General features: G+C 42.5%; 1 protein-coding gene across 1 annotated transcript in view; it reads right to left on the bottom strand.

The window, feature by feature from the left end:
* The window catches only part of PAPLN (papilin, proteoglycan like sulfated glycoprotein), a 54,638-nt gene extending 54,403 nt beyond the window's left edge, over window positions 1-235 (bottom strand). Inside the window, exon 1 of the mRNA XM_051621918.1 lies at window positions 157-235. The gene's annotated coding sequence lies outside the window, so the exon portion shown is untranslated. The remainder of the gene's footprint in view (window positions 1-156) is intronic.
* Between the last annotated feature and the right edge of the window lie 9,616 nt (window positions 236-9,851).

Below are 9,851 nucleotides of genomic sequence, written 5' to 3' on the forward strand. Positions count from 1 at the left end.
TTAATTGAAGGAAAAAAAATAATAATAAAATGGTGGTGTTCTGGTTGAAATAAGAAGTAGTTTAAGAAACACAAACAGCACTGAAAAGGTGAATAGAAAATAGATGTCCAGGCAGAGGAGTTAGGGAACAGCCCAGAACACAAAGTCAACACTTACCTTCTGTGTGTACCTGTGAAAGGTGAGTGCATAAGTTGGAGACAGTTACACCACACTGCAGCCAAGCTCCAAAACCCACTTTTCTATCCTTCTGGTTCAAACAGTGGCTTTTAAGGCTCTCCAGCTTCTGTTTGGTTACTAATCCTTACTGCACAGGAAAAGGAGAGTTGTATTTCATTTAACCCCTTCAGCCTCTGAGTTTCTTCACAGGAGTATCCACTTTTGCTTGGGAAAGGCAGAGTCACAAGCACACACACACATTTTGGAATTGTTTCTAGCTCCTCTGGTCTGTGTGTGAGCTCACGCACTAGCTCTAAACTCTGCCTGAAGTTATTGCAGGGGTGGGGCCCTGTGTAACTAGTTTTATTTTAGCTGAAGGCAGCATATCAAAAGAGAGACAGTTATCCAACAGATCCCTTTGGTACTCATTTTCAGTAAGTTGCTAACTATACAAAAGAGTTATTTAACTTAAAATTTACTTTAAAGCTAAAGCATGAATCACAGCTCACAGAGATACTTCTGACCAAAGAAAGTTTGAACTTCAATTCACAGCTAGATCTGGCTATAGGAAGACAAGCAGATCCCTAAAGTCTGAAAATACCAGCACTTTGGATACAGACCTGAATTTAGGCAAAGACAATGGCAGCTCAGGTTTCTCTATTTTCTCCTCTAACAAATGCCATGCAATTCAGATACCCTCTGAAAAATCCCATGAGGGAACAATTTAACAACAGAAAAACTGTTAAGGGAAAAGGAATCTAGTTGGATGCATTACAAGGAAAAACTTCTGCTGTTAATCACATGGATACAAAAGAAAATGTTGCATAACAACTTGTGTGTTGCTGTTGTTTATGTTGAAAATAGATAATGGTTCCCTGTTGATTTTGTCCTCTGCTTCCTATAAAACAAATAAATACTGAAATACAGAGATCTCTGATCTATAAAAACAGATTCTGGTCCAGCAATTTTAACAGCTACCAGCATTTCAACCCCACTTAAAAAACATTATGACTGAGGCCTCCAAGATTATGAGAAGAGACTTGGAGTCTTAAGTTCGGGCTGATATTTTTGTTTGCCTTCCAGTGTCAGAGTCCCTTTTCATCAGTAGTTCATTTGAAACCATGAGAAAAAAATCCCTTGCTTTCAAAAGGAAAGATGAAGCTTCTACCTTCAGGTAACTTCACATGATGGATCTTCCAAGGAAGACATCAAGATGTGCAGTGAAATCTCCAGAACTGGTATCACTGCTTCTCTTCTTGGTCACTTAAAGCTACTGCTTTAAATGATAGAAATAGACAATATCCTTGGCAGCTGTTGACAAGCCTAGACACATACAGCTCCAAAGAGAGAATAAGTTTCTAGCAGCTTCATAAATGCACCAGGTGACACAGAAGTATTTTTATTCTAAGGCTACAGCTCTCTTCACCCCTCCTGGTCAATCCCTGCCTGGCAACTGGCCACAAAAGGTACACAGTACTCAAATCCTACCATTACTCATGCCACAGGAGACAGAGTTCAAATAAAAGTCACATCAATCCTGTACTTTCTTGCCCAAGCTAACTCTGCACCAATAAAAAAGGATAAGCCCTAACAGGAAAACCAACCCAAAATGGCAACACCTCCACCAATAAGCAGGGGAACCTCAAAGGTTGAAGGACATGACTCGCCCTCAAAGAGTGCCTAATGGTGGTGATGATGCAGGGCTGCCTATGTTCCCCTTGTCAAAAACTGGACATTATTAATGACTAAGAATATAGAGGTTATTGATTTGTCCCTTTAGATTCAAATTTTTCCATAAGTAAATAAAACTTGGGCCTTGGACCAAGCTGTGAGCTCCTTGTTTCCATCAGAAAGAACTTACATCAGCATATGCTTTTCCTTTATCCATCCACACTCTCAACTGGCCATTGGCTCCTGCCATCCTGCCCATTGCTACAGTTACATCCTGGGCTTCATAATATTTGATCCCCCACAAACCAAAGCTCAAAACCTTGTCCTCATATGAAGAAATCACAATTTCAAGTCACTTTAAATCTTTTAGCTTGTATCATTGTCAGAAAAAGACAAAATCCAATCCTAAAGGTTCAAAACTAGTAGTTAAAACCCCACAACTCTATATGAGTATATAAATACCAGATTCTTAAAATTTATTCTCACAGCAGCAGGACCCTCAATGGGTGTTTTTTGAAAATACCAAGCTTAGTAATGTTCTTGTGCTCTTGCTGATAGTGAAAACTACAAGGGAGTTCAGAGTCAGGGAAAATGTGATAGCTGTGTTGGAATCTAGCCAAGATACATTTGAAAAACAGCTGTGCCTACTGCATTAAAGCACATACTGCATAAACATAACTGTATTAATTTTTAACCCCATAAAGACTTAATAGATAACCTCCTGAGATGCTGAAATAAAACAAGAAATAACTAGACTTTTACGACAACTAAGCAGCATGAAACATTGACTAAACTCCTTTTATTAACCAAGGGAAAGAAAACTCTGCTCATACTTCTTGGTTCCAGTAGAGACATGATAAAATCAGAAGGTATTTGCATGAGATTTGAACTTGAGGTCAGTCCTTATCACAAAAAAGACAACGCAAATAGAAAGTAAACCTTTGCCCAGTAGTTCCAGAGCAAGTTTTGTGCATGTACTTTTTATCTGGGAGAAAAGACATGATCCCTGTGTTGAAACTGTTTTCGACACCTACCATTCAGTGAAAGGAAGATAATCCACTGATTCAAGACCATTCCCATAAGACGCTGATAGTTCACTATGGAGTGAATACCGTCAGGACCACAGGCATGTGCCTCTTGCCACTACTTCTCTCTATGGCTAGGCTGGGCACAATGGCATTTGGCTGTCACAGATGTGATCATCAAGAAGAAACAGCTGAGGTGAATGCATAGTAAATGGATACTGCTGAGCAAAATATCCCTTCTAATCCCATCATTGATGTGTTTTTGGCAAGAAGCAATCTCTAGAGCTGCTGTGACACTGGGATTTCAACATGGTCAGAGGTCAGTAGTAAGACTTCTGCTTTCTCTGTTGTTACATTTCAGAAGTACCTTTCATGGACCAAACCACCAGGATTCCTTACTGCCAGAGACTGTTTTCAGAGACTATCTAAAGATTTGGATGCTTTACTGGACACAGCTCCAGTCTAACTAGTTATGGCTGTCTAACACTTGTAGCATTGTGGTGAGTTGAATTTGGCTGGTCACCAGATACACACCCAGCTGCTCTATCACTCCTCATCCTCAACAGGACAGGGGAAGAAAATATGAAGGAAAAGCCCATCAGTAGTGATACAGACAGGGAGTCTACTCACTGGTTACTGTCATGGGTAAAATAGCCCTGACTTCAGGGAAATTAATTGATAAGAAGAAAGAACATAACTAAAAGCAACTTCTCCCCATCCTTCTTTCTTCCGAGAGGAGAACTTCACTCCTAACTCTCCTACCTTCTCTCCCCTTCCCCAAAGCAGTGTTCAAGAAATTCAGACAAGACTCACAAAGCCTCCAGAAGATAAGCTGGTCTTGGTGGCTTCAGCATTCACTCAGGGAAGTGAAGGATCTGTGTTCAGTTTGTTTAGGAGATCTGGACTTCCCAGGAGAATACTGTGATCAGGAAACCATGATACAGAGATACAGAACAAATGGGTGTTCTTGAACCCTCCCATAGTAACTTAGCCAAAGAGCAAGGATCTGTGATGTTAAGGTTGTGTCACATGCTTAAAACTGGCATGTTTGCCTTGCTTTGCTTTCAGATTAATATCCAGTCTATTAAGTGCAGTAGCGTAATCAAGGGAAATAGACAGCCATTTACATATTTTACCCTACTACTTGGGGCATTTTATTCAGGGGACAGGCTCAAATTCTTCTGAGCACAGTGTAACATGGAGCAGTTATCTGACATCCCAAGGAAGTGTGCTGATGACGGAATGACAAGGTAAAGAAATAAGGGTCTCTGGGATGTCAAACTAAGCCCACTGCTACTGGGGACACTAGAGCATACTGCTCCTTCCATCAGCTGCACAAGGGTCTGAAAACAGGCTTCAGCTTACTCTGGAAAGAACATGTCTTTTGATGTACTGAATTTTTTCTTACAATTTTTTAAGGAAAAGGCAGTAAAAATCAATTAAATCTGAACTGAGATTTTTTCAAACTTGAATAATGCACCCATAACTCCATTCTTCCCAGGCTCCCACTCCCAATGGCAGAACAGGCATGTCGTGCAGCCCTCTGAACCACAGCCTCTCAGTATACAGAACAAACCCTTGTCAATCCTTCAGGAAAAGAAGCTCAATTTCATGTCCAGGAGACACTGCAAAATCCTTAGAGGAAAGGTGGAACACATATCACACACCAATGAGCTCTGCTGTACAACTTTACTGCATCAAAACCTGTCATCCTCTTCCAGTAACTCTTGCACTGCTCCAGACAGCTAGACACTCATGAACTCTTCCAAGTGCTGAGGACTGTGGCAGAAGACTGTACAACTTTTGTACAGATCCTGCTACTAGCAGAGGCAATTTTGTTGTGGTTTGCCAGCAGGACAGGTAATGAAATAAGTATCACATAAGACTTTTTCACCTCTTTCATGTAGGGGTCTCAGAGCGACATTTTCATTCAATTTTGGGGACTTTTAGTCCACTTTTGGAAGGTTTTTCTCATGTTTTCCTGGCTGCACAGAAGCAGCTCACTTTTGCTTGTTAAGTGAGTACTCCCCAACAAATTTGTGCTTCTCTTAGTTTACACTCCTTACAAATCCTGACATACTTCTAGCTACTACTTTTAATTCACCAACATGGTTTCTTGTCCATTGTAAGCTACTAGCCCAAGATTCCCATCCATCAGCTGATATGCTCATGTGCATCATTTAACTCACTCCCCCTCACCCAAGCACATTCTTGCTGAATGTCGGAGAGGCATCAGCTTCCCTCCTATCCGGGCTCTCTTCTTGCACACTCCCATATAATGCAGCACAGAGCAGTGAAAACCAGTGCAATCATCAGTTTTTTTGCTATAATCTGCTCCAGAAACAACTCAACTCACAGGCACTTGAGTCTGACTGGGTCCTCTTAGTCCCTTCTTGAAAACTGAGCCAATTCCTGTGCTGTGCTCTTCAAGACAGCCTTCAAATAAATTTACTTTTTCTATTAAAAGAATTAGACACCTCTCTTCATCCCTTGCCAAGATGAGAGAAATGGTAAGCCTGTCACTTCATATTTATTTCTATTCTCAGTCACATCAGGCAAGACTTTTATTCAGGCCAACTTTTTGAATGCACTGATGATACTACACATAAGTTTCAGCTCCTAATCCTCAGGCCATTTAAAGAAGAAAAGCAGCACACACTGACAATGTCAGTGTTCAAAAAGCAAAACAACTTCAAAGCCCTCTGACTAATTCCAGGCAAACTTTGTTGTGAGAGGCCTTCCAATCCACTGCATCTCAGAATACAAGTGAAGGCACTAATCCATTGCTCAGACTGTATGTAGATACACAAATATTTTCTTGTAAAAAACAGAGGACCTACATGTAATGGAATGTACATTAATTTTAAGCCAGGTCAACTACTCCCAAATTTAACCCATGTAAGTAAAACCAGGACACAGCTGAGTCTATTGGAAGGGGTGTTATATTATTTTTTTTTAGCATTGGATAAATATCTTTGGATATTTACATGAAATCTTTTTCACAGCTTTCCTTTAGAGACCTTGAATCCTGATAATTAGTAAGAAATTGATGATAAGAACATTGCAATCCCATTTCTTTTTCTGTATCATGGATTTAAATATTCCATAGGATGAACTTGGCAGACACACAGAGAATCTCATTTAGAGAGATTAACCTGGGAACACAGAGGGATCTGGAGGATCTCCATGAGTCCATTCCTTGCAGCACAGGACTTAAACAGAAATAATTCTGTTTAGCAAGCATACACACACTCTCAAAAAAATTAACATATAGATGCATTAAATGAGGCAATGCCATATCCAGAACAGACGCTCCCTCAGCTGTTTGTTTTCCTTTTATTGTTAGTTTTACATTTTAATGATACATAAAAAGTAGAAGAAATCACAGGTGGTAAACAGATTTGGGCTAGAGAATTCATGTCAAGAGAAAACATTTTTTAGTTTTTATACAAACAAATAGTGACTAATGTTGATTACTTGTGCTCCCCAAGCTGTCACTGCTGAGCAAGGAGGTAAGGGTCAAGGCTGGTCATATTCAGATTACATTTGAAAACTTAAAGGACAGTCTCTGATCTCCCAAATGTTTTCCAAATACTACAATCTGCTCCACCCAAAACATAAAAAACTGGAAGTCCAGGTCACAAAAAATTTAACAAAACATGTTGTCACAGCTCCCACTTACAGCAATTCACAGAAAAAGCTGTTTCCCATGGATGTCCCAGTGCTTTGTTTGCCACAAAACCAGCAGCCCTCTGCTCAGAAGGTCTGGCCTAGAACTCAAGACACATTAATGGGAAGATTTTCATTTCCAAAGGCCTTGGAACAGGCCTAGACTGATGTAGCAGAGGGGAGGGCAGACGAAGAACAATAATTAGCTAATTCTAGGCCTGGTCTCAGTATTCTTATAATCAATGACAGAACTACAACTATTTTGTCCAGTGCTAGGCTGAGTCCTAAGAGGTCTTGCTGAACTATTTGGCCCTGCCTGAATCTCTGAGAGGAAACCAAAGCATCCAGGATTCCCTTCTTCCTGGGCTGGTTCCCTGTTCTCGGTGTGGTTCATCCTTCTGCCCCCTCACCTTGTTCCTGGACTCCTAATACCATACAGACCCTGAGCCCCCCCTGGGATGGAAACAGCTTCTCTGCTTCTGCCAAACATCAGCTCTCACTAGGAAGGGGGAGCTTGCTGGGCAGAGATAACAATACAGCAAAGCTTCAGAGGGAAAAAGGAAGCTGGCTACATCACAGCCACCATGAAGAAAGATCCTCCTGGAACTATTCCAGCTATTCTCCATTTAAACATTCAGGCTTTTTCTCTCAGCACTCTCCCCACGCTCCCCCGAGAGGTCTCCCGCTATTCACTCTGGAGTCAAAAGTGACCTGCTCTTAGCTGGGCCTTGGCACTGACAACCCCAAATGCTGCTCAGGAGAGATGGGAGAAGGGAGAACAGTTGAAAGCAAAACCCCTGAAAAACAATCCTCATCCCCACACCCCACATACATCCCTCCTAATTCCCGGTCTGTTCATACACATTACTTCTGCTTAAGAAAAGTAAATCCTGTGCCAAAACACAGCTCTTTCATTAAAAAAAATGTTATATTCAGCAGAGGTTTAACTCTAGCATACTAAACATGGAGACATTAGGATTTAACACTATTGAAATGGAAATTCAGAAACCCTTCCAGTTCTCATACTTCGCTTTGGAATTGGAAGAGGACAACACCAACTGTAATAGCATTAAAAGATCCTCTGGATCAACATGCCCTTGATAGCAAGTACTTGGAAGCATGAGGCACGACGTAAGCTCTTGCTGATGTCTTCCAGCATCAAGCAGCAAGGAAGCTGACACCCTACTAAGGACAGCACCTCAGCCTCACTGTGCAATGGAGAAAAGTTAGAAATGCAACAGAGCAACAGGGGCTGTCGAGACAATGATCCTTTCCTCCATCTCATCAGACTCTCATGGCACAGCTCTCTCCAGTGGCTCAAGGCAGTGACAGTTCTTTTCCTGGGCTCTGTCCTTGTGCAACCCCCATGGGGCAAGAGAAGGTGCCCAGATCCTGGCAGCTGTTGCTGTATGCCTATGGCTCTGATGTCTAACAAGGGATTCTGGAATGAGATTTTCTCCCCTGGCATAATGAGGTATTTAGTCGTTAACAAAGGAGCCTTCTAGGGCAGAATTCCAGCCGTGCCTGAGATCTTGCCTCCACAGAGAGAAGTTTTCGTCCAGCACACAGGTTTAGCCTGAGGAAGAAGGGGAAGAGTTGCTTTAAAATACCAGTCCAGGGATTTTTTGGTTGCAGCAGTTGAAGGTTTCTCTTTGCTCTTAGATCAAGTTATAAAATCTCTGTCTTCTCTTTCCTGCCACTTCACAGCTGCCGGTTGAGTTTCTGTGCTTGCCGCTCCTTTGCCTCAAAGGCAAACCTGGTGTCCTGCAGCTGGGCAATGGCCTCCTTGGCCTCCTTCAGGTCCTGACAGATGTGCTCATACTTCTCCGTCAGCTCCCTGTTCTCTCGGCGCAGTTCCTGTACCACCTGGTTCACCTCCTCCATCTGCTTGGTGCAGTGGATCTTCAGCTGCTCTACCTCAGAGAGCATGATCTCCACGTTCTTGACCAGTGACTCCAGTTTCTCTTTGGACATGGCGTCAGGATCGGTTCTAATCAGCCTGCCTAACCCAAACCCAAAAGGGACAAAGAAAGCCACCCTGTGTAACATGCACCAGGAAGCCTGGCACTCAGTCTTCTAGTCTCTTTTATACTCCCTCCTGCTCACCCTCCTCCCTTCCCTTTCCTTTCCCAAAGTGTCTCTAATCTTCTTTGCTTGGTTAATCTACTTATTTTTATTGCACGGTAGAAATCTACTGAAGGGCTGACAACCCTGCAGTAACATATGTGCTGTGCAGCAAAAGCCAGAGCAATAATGAGACTCTGCAGCCTGCCCATAGAAAAACAGCTTTCAGCTGAAGAATTCTCTTGGGAACTCCTTGCAGTGTCTGTTGAAGCACAAAGAGACCTTTTTGAGCCAGATGCCTACTCCAGTCTTGCACACCCTGTCTCAAGAGCACAGCCTGACTTTCACCTTACATACGTTGAGGCAAGCAAGCTTACAGCAGTATAAGCCAAGTGTAGGCAAAGAGAACTAGCCTCAGTTTCTCTTCCTCTCTCCTAATTGTAAGTTTGGGCAAGGTGGAAGGAAGAAAACATCAAGTTTCTTTTTTTCAGGAGAAGGTCAACCCAACAACTAACTCCACAACAGCCTGTACCCCATCTTCTGCTGAAAGAGTTCACAATGTTTATCACAACCAGTGGCAACCACAGTTACCAGGCCATGTACCACTTGAAGGTGGCTTATACTCTGTTAGTGAAATGCAGGCCAGAGATTTTATACCCTGGTCCCACTCCCCTCCTGAAGTCACTTCAGCTTCACAAGTAATACTGGCCCCAGAAGTTATGTGACAAGTGACCCACCCAAAGGGGTTCCCAAGCTACTTAGAAGCCACCATCAGGTGCTGCCTGAACACAAAAAAACTTGTTGCTGGACACAGGTGCCACCCACAACAGAGTCTGGAACTGCTGCTGAACACTACTGTGAACCTGTGAGAGCCAGGACTAAGACATGCCAGTCTGACAGGATGCTAATGACTCAGGTCACACCAGGCAGCAGGATGATCCCAAAAGCCTCATGAGATTGAGAGAGTCTGGCCGACTTTCTGAAGTTTAACGCAGACTTTCTTTTGTATCCACTTAATTAATGCACTTGCCTAAACAATAAGAATCATTAATTAGCCAGGGATCTAATGTAACAATATCACCCTTGAGAAATTAATTTGGCTGAAGAGAAGGTGTTATTGCATGTGGCTCTCCAGGAAAGAACCCATGCAATTTAGCACTGATTGTCTGGTCTGAGGGCACAGACCACAGCAGAGATAAGAATACAGGCTTGCCCTTGGATAACTGGCAAAATAAGTTCAGAAAAGGGTGTCTGTCTCCCTCCCTA

The sequence above is a fragment of the Apus apus genome, chromosome 5 (assembly GCF_020740795.1).
Source record: "Apus apus isolate bApuApu2 chromosome 5, bApuApu2.pri.cur, whole genome shotgun sequence".
In the NCBI taxonomy this organism is placed as follows: domain Eukaryota; kingdom Metazoa; phylum Chordata; class Aves; order Apodiformes; family Apodidae; genus Apus; species Apus apus.